Below are 17262 nucleotides of genomic sequence, written 5' to 3' on the forward strand. Positions count from 1 at the left end.
AGCCGCCTGCACACCTGACCCCCTCTAATCAATAACTCAACACTCTCCCAACACAAGTTCCTTCCTAGTTCCCACATTGATTTTTTTAGTTCCCAAGATAAAAAAAATTATTATAAAAAAACACATACACCTCAATTATACATTAACACACAGAAACAGCAAATCCTCCATATAATTAATCTCATAGGCCTAATATTACTGTAGAGCTCTTTTTACTTGCACACAATATAGTAGGGTTGCCCCGTCCTGTCCCTAGGGGTCCACCACCTTGCAGCACCCCAACCCAACACACCCCACTCAGCTTTAGGATCTTAGTGAACATTCATTATTGATTTCGGGTGTGTTAGGCCGAGGCCAGAGTGAAAACCCACAGGATGGCAGATGCCCATTCTGGCATAGAACATACTCTATGCCAGAATTCAGCTACCCTTCACAAGACCATTAAATATGCAAATCAAATGTTATTGGTCACATACACATGGTTAGCAGATGTTAATGCGAGTGCCACGTTTTCATTTTGTCTGTACTGTGAGTCGGGTGCAGGATACTTGGCCCAGTTGATTGGTCAATACCAGGCTAGGGTGGGGCATCCTGTTCCTTTATTCGGTGGAGAAAAGCTGAGGAGAGGGGAGACTGAACATCTGAACATCTACCTCCCAGCATAACATCTTGATTTGTCCTTCTCAAATAAACCAACCCCCCCCCCCCCCCCCCCCCCCCCCCCCCCCCCTGATTTGCTTTGGAGTTTGTGTATAGTGTTCGTTTCGTGTTTTTCTCTCTTCTAATAAAAGAAGATGTATTTTGCACACGCTGCGCCTTGGTCCTCTCTCTCACCCTTAAACGATCGTGACAGAATTACCCACCAACCTAGGACCAAGCGGCGTGGGAGAGCGCAACTGCGAAACCAGGACTCGTGGACATGGGAGGAAATATTGGACGGAAAGGGACCCTGGGCTCAACCAGGAGAATATCGCCGCCCCAAAGCTGAGCTGGAGGCAGCGAAAGCAGAGAGGCGGCGTTACGAGGAGCTAGCTCGGAAGCAGGAGAAGGATCTGGGCTACACTACGTGGGAGGAGATCGACAGGTGGGCGATCGACCCAGGGCGAGTGCCGGAGCCCGCCTGGGATTCTCTGGCGCAGTGCGAGGAGGGATACCGGCGAATGGAGGCAGCACGACGAAGCGGTAGGAAGCCTGTGAGTAAACCCCAAAAATTTATTGGGGGGGGGCTTAAAGGGAGAGTGGCGAAGTCAGGTAGGAGACCTGCGCCCACTCCCTGTACTTACCGTGGAGAGCGAGAGTACGGGCAGACACCGTGTTACGCAGTAGAGCGCATGGTGTCTCCTGTACGTGTGCATAGCCCGGTTCGGTACATTCCAGCTCCACGTATCGGCCGGGCTAGATTGAGCGTTGAGCCGGATGTCATGAAGCCGGCTCTACATATCTGGCCACCAGTGCGTCTCCTCGGGCCGGCTTACATGGCACCAGCCTTACGCATGGTGTCCCCGGTTCGCCTACATAGCCCGGTGCGGGTTATTCCACCTCCCCGCACTGGTCGGGCGACGGGGAGCATACAACCAGGTAAGGTTGGGCAGGCTCAGTGCTCTAGGGAGCCAGTACGCCTGCACGGTCCGGTATTTCCGGCGCCACCTCCCCGCTCCAGGCCAGTGCCTACACCACGCACCAGGCTTCCAGTGCGTCTCCAGAGCCCTGTTCCTCCTCCACGCACTAGCCCTATGGTGCGTGTCTCCAGTCCAGTACCACCAGTCCCGGCACCACGCACCAAGCCTCCTGTGCGTCTCCAGAGCCCTGTACGCACTGTTCCTTCTCCCCGTACTCGCCCTGATGTGCGTGCCCTCAGCCCGGTACCACCAGTGCCGGTACCACGCACCAGGCCTATAGTACGCTTTGAGAGTCCAGTGTGCCCTGTTCCTGCTCCCCGCACTAGCCTGAAGGTGCGTGTCTTTAGCCCGGTACCTCCAGTTCCGGTACCACGCACCAGGCCTACAGTGCGTCTCAGCCGGCCAGAGTCTGCCGTCTGCCCAGCGGCGCCTGAACTGCCCGTCTGCCCAACGGCGCCTGAACTGTCAGTCTGCCCAACGCCGTCTGAACTGTCCGTCTGCCAAGCGCCGCATGAACTGCCCGTCTGTATTGAGCCTTCAAAGCCGCCCGTCGGTACTGAGCCTTCAAAGCCGCCCGTCTGCCATGAGCCTACAGAGCCGTCCGCCAGACAGGAGCCGCTAGAGCCTTCCGCCAGACAGGAGCCGCTAGAGCCTTCCGCCAGACAGGAGCCGCTAGAGCCTTCCGCCAGACAGGAGCAGCCAAAGCCTTCCGCCAGACAGGATCAGCCAGAGCCTTCCGCCAGACAGGATCAGCCAGAGCCTTCCGCCAGACAGGATCAGCCAGAGCCTTCCGCCAGACAGGATCAGCCAGAGCCGTCAGCGAGCCATGAGCAGCCAGATCCGTCAGCCAGCCATGAGCAGCCAGATCCGTCAGCCAGCCATGAGCAGCCAGATCCGTCAGCCAGCCATGAGCAGCCAGATCCGTCAGCCAGCCATGAGCAGCCAGATCCGTCAGCCAGCCATGAGCAGCCAGATCTGTCAGCCAGCCATGAGCTGCAGTCCCTCAGTCCGGAGCTGCCGTCCCTCAGTCCGGAGCTGCCGTCCCTCAGTCCGGAGCTGCCGTCCCTCAGTCCGGTGCTGCCGTCCCTCAGTCCGGTGCTGCCCCTTAGTCCGGTGCTGCCCCTTAGTCCGGTGCTGCCCCTTAGTCCGGTGCTGCCCCTTAGTCCGGTGCTGCCCCTTAATCCAGTGGGGTTAATTTGGAGGGTGGACATTTGGAGGAAGCTACGAAAGCGGGTAGTGACTATGGTGGAGTGGGGGCCACGTCCCGCACCCGAGCCGCCGCCATATTAAGGCCCACCCCGGACCCTCCCCTTCAATGTCAGGTTGTGCGGTCGGAGTCCGCACCTTTGGGGGGGGGGGGGGTACTGTCGCGCCCTGGCCTTAGTTGTCTTTGTTTTCATTGTTGTTTTGGTTGGGTCGGGGTGTGGCATGGGGGTGTATGTGTTTTTGGTTTGTCTGGGGGTTTGTGGGTTTGATGGGGTGGTGTCTTGTCTGGGTGTTTGTGTGTCTGTGGCTGCCTGGATTGGTTCTCAATTGGAGACAGCTGTGGTTTGTTGTCTCTGATTGGGAGCCATGTTTGAGGCGGCCATAGGCATTTGGGTTTTGGTGGGTAATTGTCTATGTGTAGTGTTTGTGTCAGCACTATTTGTCATTATAGCTTCACGGTCGTCAGTTTGTTATTTTGTTAGTTTGTGTATAGTGTTTGTTTCGTGTTTTTCTCTCTTCTAATAAAAGAAGATGTATTTTGCACACGCTGCGCCTTGGTCCTCTCTCTCACCCTTAGACGATCGTGACAACATGCCCCTATTGGGTGGGTATGTTTTAATAGGTCACTCTCTGAATTTGTCTCAACTGCACCAGGACGCGTTTGTCAAAGTAGGACAGATTGAGCAGACAACAGATCTATCTGCCTGTGACTGTACTAAGGTTGCGGAATGTCTAATGTCTGTTGAATTGATTCTCAGTAATGGGATTTACTTTATCTCTGGATTCTATGCCTATTCCTGGTTACCAAAGTTGTGGAAAGGGTTGTGTTATTTGGAAGATGTAAGACATTCTGTGAATTCTCCTTTTTCACAACGACATGAACGTGTGATTACAGAAACGGAAAGATTCTTTGCGATTGTTTTTCCATCTTATTGTATTTCTAAAATAGAACGGGAAGTTATTAATATGGCTAACTCTTTGGAAGTCCTAGCTAATAGTACAGCTGAGAGTACTTGCGTTAATTACAGCTAAGATGGTTGCCATTCGGACTGTGGCGATGCAAAATCGTTTGACCCTTGATTATCTTCTGTCCGCACAAGGGGGTACATGTGCTGTTATTGATGCTGAATGCTGTACTTACATTCCTGATAATTCTGAGGAAATAACTGACTAATCCAAAACATCAGGACTGAGGGCGCTAATTATCATGATTATAATCCAGATGATTTAAGATTAGTCATGTGGTTGTCTTCCACATTCGGTACATGGGGAAGTTTTTTGGTGGGCATGATACTTCCAGTAGTGGGAGTTGTGGTTATTTTTCTCATCCTCATCCAGGTTATCAAGTGTCCTATTGCCCGATGTTTGTCTGCTAAAATCCAACGATTACGGGATAAGGGATATCATAAGATTCATCAATGGTGTCTTTTTGGAGATGGGTGTCAGTGGTGTTCACAAGAATGTGGTGGGGATCATAAGGTTCTTCGTCATCATCACACCAAGCCTCATGATTGTGGTCAATGTGCCCTTTTTAACTGTCATCGGTGCTGTAACAAACCATGCTCTCTCAGATGTGGTATCACACTTGTTAATACCTGTACCTCTTTTCTATAACTGTGTGAAATCTATTTCTTATTGCAACCGGCAAGTAAAATATGCCCTTGGTGTTTTATAGGAATGCAAGGTGTTTAATGTGAATGATTTTATCCTTACTGCTAATGTCTTTTATTCTGTATACTTTTTCATGTTTTCTATTGTTTTCTAAAAATACATTTTTCACTATATTTATTTAAAAAATGGTCTAGGGGGAGTATAAGAATATTTACACTACGCAGAGAACGAGAGAACTAGAGTTAACGATCAATAGGAGTTGGTTTTCAGTTCAATATTTGTTTCGAATCTGTGGGATCAGTCCTGAAGGGCAGCATCCCGGAGTCACCTCTTCACTGTTGATGTTGAGACTGGTGTTTTGCGGGTACTATTTAATGAAGCTGCCAGTTGAGGACTTGTGAGGTGTCTATTTCTCAAACTAATGTACTTGTCCTCTTGCTCAGTTGTGCACCGGGGCCTCCCACTCCTCTTTATATTCTGGTTAGAGCCAGTTTGTGCTGTTATGTGAAGTAGTACACAGCTTTGCATGAGCTCTCCAGTTTCTTGGCAATTTCTCGCATGGAATACCCTTCATTTCTCAGAACCAAAATAGACTGACGAGTTTCAGAAGAAAGTTATTTGTTTCTGGACATTTTGATCCTGTAATCAAACCTACAAATGCTGATGCTCCAGATACTCAACTAGTCTAAAGAAGGCCAGTTTTATTGCTTTTTTAATCAGGACAACAGTTTTCAGCTGTGCTAACATAATTGCAAAATGGCTTTCTAATGATCAATTAGCCTTTTAAAATTATAAATGTTACGTTCGTTGATGGAATGAGGAGACCAAGGTGAAGCGTGGTAGGCGAACATCTTACTTTATTTTAAAATGAACACCAAAAACCAACAAAATACAAAACTAACGTAAAGTTCTGCAGGCCATACAGCATCTAACAAAATCGAGATCCCACAACTGAAGGTGGGAAAAAGGGCTGCCTAAGTATGATCCCCAATCAGAGACAACGATAAACAGCTGCCTCTGATTGGGAACCATACTAGGCCAACAAAGAAATAGAAACATAGATTTGCCCACCCAAGTCACTCCCCGACCTAACCAAATAGAGAATAAAAAAGGCTCTCTAAGGTCAGGGCGTGACAATAAACTTGGATTAGCTAACACAACATGCCATTGGAACACAGGAATGATGGTTGCTGATAATGGGTCTCTGTACGCCTATGTAGATATTCCATTAAAAATTTAAAATCTGCCAATAGACTCTTGCCAAGAAAGAGATCAAGAAGGAGGGTAAGAGGATCATTATAGTTAAAGACACTGCACCGTAGCCTAATACATTTTTATTATTTTCTACATTGTAGAATAATAGTGAAGACAAAACTATTAAATAACACATATGGAATCATGTAATAACCAAAAAAGTGTTAAACAAATCAAAATATATTTTTTATTTGAGATTCTTCAAAGTAGCCACCCTTTGCCTTGATGACAACTTTGCACACTCTTGGCATTCCCTCAACCAGCTTAATGAGGTAGTCACCTGGAAATCATTTCAATTAACAGGTGTATCTTGTTAAAAGTACATTTGTGGAATTTCTTTCCTTAATGCATTTGAGCCAATCAGTTGTGTTTTGACAAGGTAGGGATGGTATAGAGAAGATAGCCCCTATTTGGTAAAATACCAAGTCCACATTATGGCAAGAACAGCTCAAATAAGCAAAAAGAAACAACAGTCCATCATTACTTTAAGACCAAAACAATCAAGCGCTATGATGAAACTGGCTCTCATGAGGATTGCCATAGGAAAGGAAGACCCAGAGAGACCTCTGCCGCAAAGGACAAGTTCATTAAAGTTTACTGCACCTCAGATTGCAGCCAAAATAAATGCTTCACAGAGTTCAAATAACAGACACATCTCAACATCAAGTGTTCAGAGGAGACTGCATGAATCAGGCCTGGTCGAATTGCTGCAAAGAAGCCACTACTAAAGGACATCAATAAAAAGAAGAGACTTGCTTGGGCCAGGAAACACAAGCAATGGACACATCCCTGGAATCATTGTAAATAAGAATTTGTTCTTAAACTTGCCTAGTTAAATAAAAGTTACATTTCAAATTAGACTGGTGTAAAAATGTGTGGTTTTTGGTTCCAACCGCCGTGTCATTGTGAGATGCAGAGTAGGTGAACTGATGATCTCCGCATGTGTGGTTCCCACTGTGAAGCATGGAGGAGGAGGTGTGATAGGGTGGGGGTGCTTTGCCGGGAACACTGTCAGTGATTTATTTAGAATTCAAGGCACACTTAACCAGCATAGCTACCGCAGCATTCTGCAGCAATATGCCATCCCATCTGGTTTGCGCTTAGTGGGACTATCATTTGTTTTTCAACAGGACAATTACCCAAACACATCTCCAGGCTGTGTAAAGCCTATTTGACCAATAAGGAGAGTGATGGAGTGCTACATCAGATGACCTGAACATAATTCTCACATATGTGTTCCTTTTGTCAAGGTGGGAAAGGGCAGTGTGGGGTGCGATTGAGATTGCGTCATCTGTGGATCTGTTGGGGCGGTATGTGAATTGGTGGGTCTAGGGTTTCTGGGATGATGGTGTTGATGTGAGCCATGACCAGCCTTTCAAAGCACTTCATGGCTACCTTCATGAGTGCTACGGGGCGGTAGTCATTTAGGTTACCTTCGCTTTCTTGGGCACATGGACTATGGTGGTCTACTTGAAAACGTAACAATTGATCCGCGCATGCTCTGAGTACACGTCCTTGTGAATTTTGACCTGTTTAAAGGTCTTGCTAACATCGGCTACGGAGAGTGTGATCCCACAACTGGTACTCTCATGCATGATTCAGTGTTGCTTGCCTCGAAGCAAGCATAAAAGGCATTTAGCCTGTCTGGTAGGCTTGCGTCACTGGGTAGCTCACGGCTGGGTTTCCTTTTGTAGTCCGTAATAGTTTGCAAGCCCTGCCACATCCGGCGAGCGTCAGAGCCGGTGTAGTAGGATTGAATCTTAGTCCTGTTTTGATGCTTTGCCTAGTTAATTGTTCATCTGAGGGCATAGCGGGATATCTTATAAGCTTAGTGTCTCGCTCCTTGAAAGCGGTAGCTCTAGCCTTTAGCTCTGTGCAGAGGTTGCTGTAATCCATGGCTTCTGGTTGGGATATGTACATACGGTCACTGTGGGGAAGATGTCGTCGATGCACTTATTGATGAAGCCGTTGACTGAGGTGGTATACTCCTCAATGCCATTGGATGAATCCCGGAACATATTTCAGTCTGCGCTAGCAAAACAATCCTGTAGCGTAGCATCCGTGTCACCACTTCCGTATTGAGCGAGTCACTGGTACTTCCTGCTTTAGTTTTTGCTTGTAAGCAGGAATCAGGAGGATAGAATTATGGTCAGATTTGCCAAATAAAGGGCGAGGGAAAGCTTTGTAATGCGTCTCTATGTGTGGAGGAAAGGTGGTCTAGAGTTTTTTTTCCTCTGGTTGCAAATGTGAAATGAGGTAAAACGGATTTAAGTTTGCCTGCATTAAAGTCCCCGGCCACTAGGCGCACCGCTTTTGGATGAGCATTTTCTTGGTTGCTTATGGCCTTATACAGCTCGTTGAATGCGGTCTTAGTGCCAGCATCTGTTTGTGGTGGTAAATAGACAGCTACGAAAAATGTAGATGAAAACTCTTTGTAGATAGTGTGGTCTACAGCTTATCATGAGGTACTCTACCTCAGGCGAGCAATACCTTGAGACTTCCTTAATATTAGACATTGTGCACTTGCTGTTATTGACAAATAGACACACACCACCACCCCTCGTCTTACCGGACGTAGCTGTTCTGTTCTGCCGATGTACGGAAAACCCAGCCAATTGTATATTATTCGTGTCGTTGTTCAGCCACAACTTGGTGAAACATAAGATATTACAGTTATTAATGTCCCATTGGTAGGATAGTCTCAAACGGTGCTCATTCAGTTTATTCTTCAGTGATTGCACGTTGGCTAATAGAACGGAGGGTAGAGGCGGGTTACCCACTCTCCGATTAATCCTCACAAGGCACCCCAATCTCCGCCCCTTGTACCTCTGTCTTTTCTTCACGCAAATGACAGGATTTGGGCCTGGTCTCATAGAAACAGTATATCCTTTGTGTCAGACTCATTTAAAGAAAAAAATATTTGTCCAGTTTGAGGTCATAAGAGACAGTAGCAGCAACATTATGTACAAAATAAGTTACAAACAATGAGAAAAAACACACAAATAGCACAGTTGGTTAGGAGCCCGTAAAACGGCAGCCTGGTCTCCGGCGCCATCCAGATTGCGGATTTAAAAGAAAACATGAGTTGTTGGCGTACAATGAAACACTTGTTTTTAAGCCCTGGATTTCTAGCCCCTTGATATTAATGTTTGATCTGATTTTAATAGCTAACATTTCGATGGCCATAATAAATAGATATGCCGATAGTGGACAACCTTGTTTTATTCTTCTTGACAGTTTAATACTTTCTGGAAAGTAGCCGTTATTTGCTATTTTACACCTGGGATTACTATACATAAAACTTTAACCCATTTGTATAAAAGATTCTCCAAATTTAAAATAGTCCAGGCATTTATTTATATATCAATTCTAGTCGTACTTGTCCTATTTGTCCAAATACTGTAATTATGGCACCTTCAAATGGGGGGGGACTCAATGCATAAAGTGCTTTCATTTCTAAAGAGTAAAAAAGATATGTATGAAAATACCCTCAAAAAGAAGGTGACATGCGGTACTATATTTTATCTCAAACCTGAAATGATGGAGTATAGAGAGCTAAATTAAACGTTTTAGCTTCACTGTCCAAATAAATACGTAGGGGAGTGTATGTCTCTCAGAATAAAAGGGGATTTAGCCAAATTGAATTTTAAATGTCTATTACACGATGAAGGAAAAAGGAAACCGCACACTGCTCTTGATAGTATCACCGCTATTTAATAAGCTTTACGTATCGGCCATACACTCCCCTTCGTCAGAAGGCCGTGTGGCCGATACGTAAAGCTTATTAAATATCGGTGATACTATCAAGAGCAGTGTGCGGTTTCCTTTTTCCTTCATCTTGTTCAATTGTTGCCATGCACCTGCAAATAAGATTGCTCAGATCTGCGAGTGCCTTTTTAAATTTCTATTACACAAACTACCTGTCTATCCCAAGTTTTTTTGTCCGATCTTAAAACCTGGTCCTTGTTTGAAACATGTTTTTGTCTGTGGTGACCGAATTAAGCTCAAAAGCTTTGGAGGGGGAATAGCTCAAATAGGTTTGGAAACCTCTGCCATACTGTGACAGTGGTATACAACAGCAGTGCAATTTGACTTGTCGCCACTAGATGACAGAGAAGCTCTAGAAGAGATGGTCAATTAGACTCTAAATAGTTGATTGGTAGCTGATTTAAGACTAGTTAACTTAGGTTGCTGAGTGCCCTGTACAATGGGTTCGTTATGTGACAAAACTATATCTTCAGATAAAGATGGGAAGTAAATGGTTGCATTCCAAACGCATCTGTTCCCTATATAATGCCTTGCTGTTGACCAAGACCCATAGCTAAAACAATGTTTTAAGTAGTGCGCTATGTAAGAAATAGGGGGCCATTTGGGATGCAAACCATGTCTTTTCTGTTTCTTTGTAACATTATATTTGACTCTTTTTTTTTTAATTCAGTGGTGCTCTCAAAAAGTATCTCATGAATAGACCTGGAACCAACTTATTACTGCTGAGCACTATGGCCGTGGGATTGAAAATAACCCATTTGGAGAGTTTGAATGGCTTTTACCCCAAAAGTACTTACAGTGTGGGTAAGTTCAGCTGATGACATGAAACCCTAATAGACCTTACTTAGTCTATTCATTCTACAATGACGCAGGAAGATGGTTCTCTTGACAACAAAATGTATATAGTCTTCATATTCCATTTCTGTTTTTTCTGTAAATGACCATGGGCAAATGGAGGCGTTAGGATAAAAACTTTCTAACATGATTTACTATTTTTTTTTTTTTTTTTGCAGTAGGCCAGTCTACATCCACTGTAGACTAGGTTCAACCCACTGTAACTGTTTGGGGACACATCATTGATGGTCACACCTTGACAATGTTGTTAGGTAAAGTAAAGTGCGAAGTTTCGAAAAACAAAGACTTATGCTAGACCCAAGGTAAACGAACCCCTCAGACACACTAGAATACAGTGTCTAGTGAAAGTCTACACCCCCCTTTGCACAGTTTTCACATGCTGCTGCCTTAAATTTAAATTTAAAAAATGCAATTTAAAGTGAGAAGACTTCATCTGGGGAAAAAAGACTGCAAAACTCTCAGACTGGATTTGTTCCGTTTGTTACGTGAAACCCTGATAGACTTTGCTGTGAGAATTAATTCTACAATGACACAGGAAGATGGTTTTATAATCTGTCACGACTTCCGCCGAAGTCGGTCCCTCTCCTTGTCCCGTCGGCGTTCGGCGGTCGACGTCACCGGTCTTCTAGCCATCGCTGATCCAGCTTTCATTTTCAATTGGTTTTGTCTTTGTTCTCTACACACCTGGTTTTCATTCCCCAATGACATGTTAATGTATTTAACCCTCTGTTTCCCCCATTGTTTTTGTGCGTGATTGTTTCTATGTTCATTTCGGTACATGATGGCTGGTTTTTCGACGGGTGCTGTTTTCACCCGGGCGTAATATTGACCGTTTGTTATTGGTCAAGTGTATTTGTTACCTTGTGCCTTTATTTTTGAGTAAAGTACGTTGCTCATTCATGTTGCTCTCCTGCGCCTGACTTCATGCACCAGCTACACTCACCTTCTGACAATCTGACTGTTCTTCGTATTCCATTTCAGCTTTTTCTGTGAATGACTTTGAGCAAACGGAGGGTCACCACTTTTAAACATTCAAGAATTTTCATGCAAACGGTATAGGCTACTTTCTTAGAATACCGTGGAATACAGTCTTTGAGAGTGCATGAAAGTAGCGTACAGGGGTCATCTTCCTGTCAACTGTCTTTCTGCCACATACTGTATGCCTGGGGAAGACACTGATGGTTCCAACAGGCGCTACATGTTACCAAGGAGACATGTACTGCCAGCCTGCCCATACTAGTCCCTCTAATGGTCCACACTGCATTAGCGGCTAGGAGATGTCTAATTTGTTTCATTTCCTTCTCCCTTTGTGAATACGTCCATTTATTTCCTTTACACAAAGACATTTTTTCACACTGCAGCTCCAAAACCCTCCATGGGCATTACTCTTTGATGAGACGCTTCCTGTGTGTTACTGGTGTTGGGGGAAATGCAGCAATAGCAGGGGTCCAAATCAAAACGGCAATAGATGTGAGATGTGATTACATGACTTGATCTAATAAGGCTTTTAACTCGTCTAACGCTTACTCACAAGATTTTTTCAATCTTATTTGTCAACAGGTGACGAAAATAATTTTAAAGGTCCACTGCGATTGAATATATCTCATTCCAATCTTATCTAGCCTATTCTATTCAGCAGGCTAGATATAGGACAACTCAGAGGATGTGTACGTATGGGTTGCTATAGTGTACAGTAATCTGATATGATGTCCGACATGTACAGTAGATGGAACAGATTTGAATTAATTCAGAGTTGTCTAGGCTAGATCACACAATATGCAGGTTTTCATTCCATCCAGTCTCCAACCCCTGAATTAATAAGAATTTACCTATAACTTAAATAAACCCATGCCCATTTACAGCCCAGGGAAAAATCTTCTGATACCACTGCTATCAATGCTGTTTATGTTGCACAGGGCGCCAGGCTCCCCAGCATTGCGCACTCTTGCCACCATCTTTACACACACCTGCCTTCCCCCCGTTACGCGCATCAGCGATTATTGGATTCACCTGGACTCTATCATCTCTGTCATTACTTTCCCTATATACAGTTGTAGTCGGAAGTTTACATACACTAAGGTTGGAGTCATTAAAACTCGTTTTTCAACCACTCCACAAATATCTTTTTAACAGAATATAGTTTTGCCAAGGACATCTACTTTCTGCATGAGAGTAGTAACTTTTCTAAAAATTGTTTACAGACAGATTATTTCACTTATTCACTTATTTCACACTGTATCACAATTCCAGTGGGTCAGAAGTTACATACACTAAGTTGACTGTGCCTACAAACAGCTTGGTAAATTCCAGAAAATGATGTCATGGCTTAAGAAGCTTCTTTTTTACTTGACATCATGGGAAAATCTAAAGAAATCAGCCAAGACCTCAGAAAAAATATTGTAGACCTCAAGTCTGGTTTGTCCTTGGGAGCAATTTCCAAATGCCTGAAGGTACCACGTTCATCTGTACAAACAATAGTACGCAAGTATGAACACCATGGGACCACGCAGCCGTCATACTGCTCAGGAAGGAGAGCTAGAGATTAACGTACTTTGGTGCGAAAAGTGCGAATCAATCCCAGAACAACGGCAAAGGACCTTGTGAAGATGCTGGAGGAAACAGGTACAAAAGTATCTATATCCACAGTAAAACGAGTCCTGTATTGACATAACCTGAAAGGCCACTCAGCAAGGAAAAAGCGGGAGGCTTGCAAGCCGAAGAACACCATCCCAACCGTGAAGCACGGGGGTGGCAGCATCATGTTGTGGGGGTGCTTTGCTGCAAGAGGGACTGGTGCACTTCACAAAATAGCTATTTTGGCAATGCTACCAAATACTAATTGAGTGTTTGGTAGCAAATACTAATTGAGTGTATGTAAACGTCTGACCCACTGGGAATGTGATGAAAGAAATAAAAGCTGAAATAAATCATTCTCTCTACTATTATTCTGACATTTCACATTATTAAAATAAGGTGGTGATCCTAACTGACCCAAGACAGGGAATTTGTACTAGGATTAAATGTCAGGAATTGTGAAAAACGGAGTTTAAAAGTATTTGGCTAAGGTGTATGTAAACTTCCGACTTCAACTGTATGTCTGGTTCACCGCTCTGTTCCCTGCTTCAGCATTGATTGTCAAATGTTCTTGTATACCAGTGTGCTGACGCTGTTCCTGTTTCATTCCATGTCTGTTCCAATTAAATGTTTGACTCCCCGTACCTGCTTCTCTACTCCAGCGTCGGTCCTTACACAGCTGGCATTCTCCTTTCCTTTATGTGGCTCATTTTCAGCACACCACCCACCTCATCCATGTTCCCATCGCTCTGGGTATTCATCGTCACCTTGTGTAAGTGACACATCAGCAAGGATACACAGGCACTTGCGTCATCTCACACCAGTTGTGAACTTGATGCAAACAAATGGCAAATACATTTTTCTTGATGGAATGTTACTCGTTTGACTTAGTTTCCGGTGGCTTCTGCTGTAGGGTTGCTGTTACCGGAGGTTCCCCTTTTGTGACATACCACTGAAATAGAAGTTAATTGTAAGTAAGTAGTCATGCATGAGCCTTGGCTTGTGCGAGCTGGGGCGGCTCATAGGAGCAGAAGCCTATCTCCTATTTCTGTAGCGTGAGGAAGCAGAATGTACAAGTACACCTCCTGGACAGGACACTAGTCTATTGCAGGGCCTTACCCCCAATCTACACTATCTCCTTAATACTGAGTGCCAAGCAGAGATCATAAGGTCCCTCTTCTACAGTCTTTGGTATGACTCGGCCAGTGCAGGAAAGACAAGTACTATTTTCTTATTCCTGAACGTGTAGCCTATGCGCACTGTGCAGAGAGCACAATATCTGTTTCTCACCTATTTAAGTTAGATTATAGGACACTTTAATGTAGTGGATTATGATTGAGAAAATACATTTTTTGACAAATCCTATGCAGGACATACAGTCGTGGTATTTAATATCCCATTGTCACACTGCGTTCCACTCTGTACATAGTCGGGTGTAAGGCTAACTATTTGAAAAAGACCAAAGTAGTCGTAAAGTGGTCGTCTAGCCAGTCAACTATTTATTTTTTTACCTATAGTAGACCATCTAACTTAAAGTGCCAGCCAACGTGGAAAATAGTTTTATTGTTAAAGGCTATCATCCATGCTAGATCAAACAATAACGGGGTGATACACAAAGTTAGGCCGGATGTCAGGTGAAAGTTAGATTTTTAAGTCCATTTTCAAGCGGTCAAAAATCAAATCTGGTGAAAATTGACATAATGGAAATATTAATAGATTTAGGTAAAATATCCACAAAAAAAATTATAAACTGAGTGGATTACAAAAATAGATGATGGATGCATTAGGCCTAATAACTACTTTTAATACACATTTTATCCTTTAAGACATGTAAATATACAGAAAATATGAACATTCAGATGTGTTCAGCTACAGTTGTGGTCTAGTGCCAATAAGGACCATTCTTAGATGTAGACCCTCTCAGAAATCTGTGGGAGACCCAAATGAACCAAGAGAACTTTACGTCGTAAGAATCTGACTTTCTGCCCCAGAGATATTGAAACTGTAATGCCATTTCTAAGGGATAAGCAAGCAGCCAAATAGTATAGTCACAGATTCTGACCAAGTTTACTGAGCATATCAATACAAATTGACTGTTTAATAATTTATACATACTTAGACTATGGAATAAAAATGTATAGTTACTTTTGGCATAATGCTATTATGCTTTAAGTCATGCATATATACAAGAAAAGCATATGTTCCATCATTTTGGTGAAACGTGGCCATAAGCAAACAAACATACTTGTTTAAGTGCTGCTGTGGGGTTTGTTGCTAACCTTACTTTGCTACCTGCCAACTTTACGGTTTTTACTTTTTAATTACCGTTTATATTTTTAGTTTTTCCCTCACTCGACTTTTTTCATGTAACTTTTTCACCCCGGACGCTTTATCTGGGCATGGTTCGTCAGGAACTCCACCAGCCGAAGCTAAGTAGTAACATTAACATCATGCCTTCTAATTGCAGTCGCTGTATTCATAATATACAGGAGAACGATCACCTTATGGCGAGGATAGCTGTGCTGCAAGCCCAGCTTCAGACGCAATCATTAGGCAAGGGTAATTTAAGTGTAGGAAAGGATGAAACAGCGTCTGTGCCACCAGTAAGTACAGATAGTAGTATAAATCCCCTCGCACAGTCCCCGCAGCTGGACAACTTTCTCAAGGCTTTCTGGAAGGAAATGCTGTAGGAATACTTAACCGGTGTCGCTCATTCAGCCGACAGAAACTTTCAACCGGTTCTCCCCATTAGGCAACGGGTCAGAGGCCGAGCCTTCTCTGGTCTCTACTCCTCCCATTACGGGGTCTGAGACGCCGAAGCCTCCCACCATTAGCTCTGACAAATTGAAAACCCTAGTCATTGGCGACTCCATTACGTGCAGTATTAGACTTAAAACGAATCAACCAGCGATCATGCACTGTTTACCAGGGGGCAGGGCTACCGACGGTAAGGCTAATCTGAAGATGGTGCTGGCTAAAACTGGTGAGTGTAGAGTATAGGGATATTGTTTTCCACTTCGGCACCATCGATGTTAGGATGGAACAGTCAGAGGTCACCAAGCGCAACATAGCTTTAGCGTGTAAATCAGCTAGAAAGATGTCGGCATCGAGTAATTGTCTCTGGCCCCCTCGCAGTTAGGGGGAGTGATGAGCTCTACATCAGAGTCTCACATCTCAATCGCTGGTTGAAAACGGTTTTCTGCCCCTCCCAAAAGATAGAATTTGTAGATAATTGGTCCTCTTTCTGGGACTCACCCACAAACAGGACCAAGCCTGGCCTGTTGAGGAGGGACGGACTCTATCCTAGCTGGAGGGGTGCTCTCATCTTATCTATGAACATAGACAGGGCTCTAACCCCCCTAGCTCCACAATGAGATAGGGTGCAGGCCAGGCAGCCTGCAGCTTAGTGGACTGCCGCTAGTACAGTCAGTGTAGTCAGCTCAGCTATCCCCATTGAGATCGTGTCTGTGCCTTGACTTAGGTTGGGCAAAACTAAACATGTCAGTGTTCGCCTTAGCAATCTCACTGGAATAAAGACCTCCTCCATTCCTGCCATTATTGAAAGATATTGTGATATCTCACATCTCAAAATAGGGCTACTTAATGTTAGATCCCTCACTTCCAAGGCATTTATAGTCATTGAACTAATCACTAATAATAATCTTGATGTGATTGGCCTGACTGAAACATGGCTTAAGCCTGATGAATTTACTGTGTTAAATGAGGCCTCACCTCCTGGTTACACTAGTGACCATATCCCCCGTGCATCCCACAAAGGCGGAGGTGTTGCTAACATTTATGATAGCAAATTTCAATTTACAAAAAACTCCCAGACGTTTTCGTCTTTTGAGCTTCTAGTCATGAAATCTATGCAGCCTACTCAATCACTTTTTATAGCTACTGTTTACAGGCCTCCTGGGCCATATACAAATCCAATCAAATCAAATCAAAGATTATTTGTCACGTGCGCCGAATACAACAGGTTTAGCCCTTACAGTGAACTGCTTACTTACAGGCTCTAACCAATTGTGCAAAAAAAGGTATTAGGTGAACAATAGGTAAGTAAAGAAATGAAAACAACAGTAAAAAGATAGTGAAAAACAGTAGCGAGGCTATATACAGTAGCGGGGCTATAAAAGTAGCGAGGCTACATACACACACCGGTTGTCAGGCTGATTGAGGTAGTATGTACATGTAGATATGATTAAAGTGACTATGCATATATGATGAACAGAGAGTAGCAGTAGCGTAAAGAGTTGGTGGTGGGTGGCGGGACACAATGCAGATAGCCCGGTTAGCAAATGTGCGGGCGCACTGGTTGGTCGGGCCAATTAAGGTAGTATGTACATGAATGTATAGTTAGTGACTGTGCATA

The sequence above is a fragment of the Salvelinus namaycush genome, chromosome 27 (assembly GCF_016432855.1).
Source record: "Salvelinus namaycush isolate Seneca chromosome 27, SaNama_1.0, whole genome shotgun sequence".
NCBI classification, from domain to species: Eukaryota; Metazoa; Chordata; class Actinopteri; order Salmoniformes; family Salmonidae; genus Salvelinus; species Salvelinus namaycush.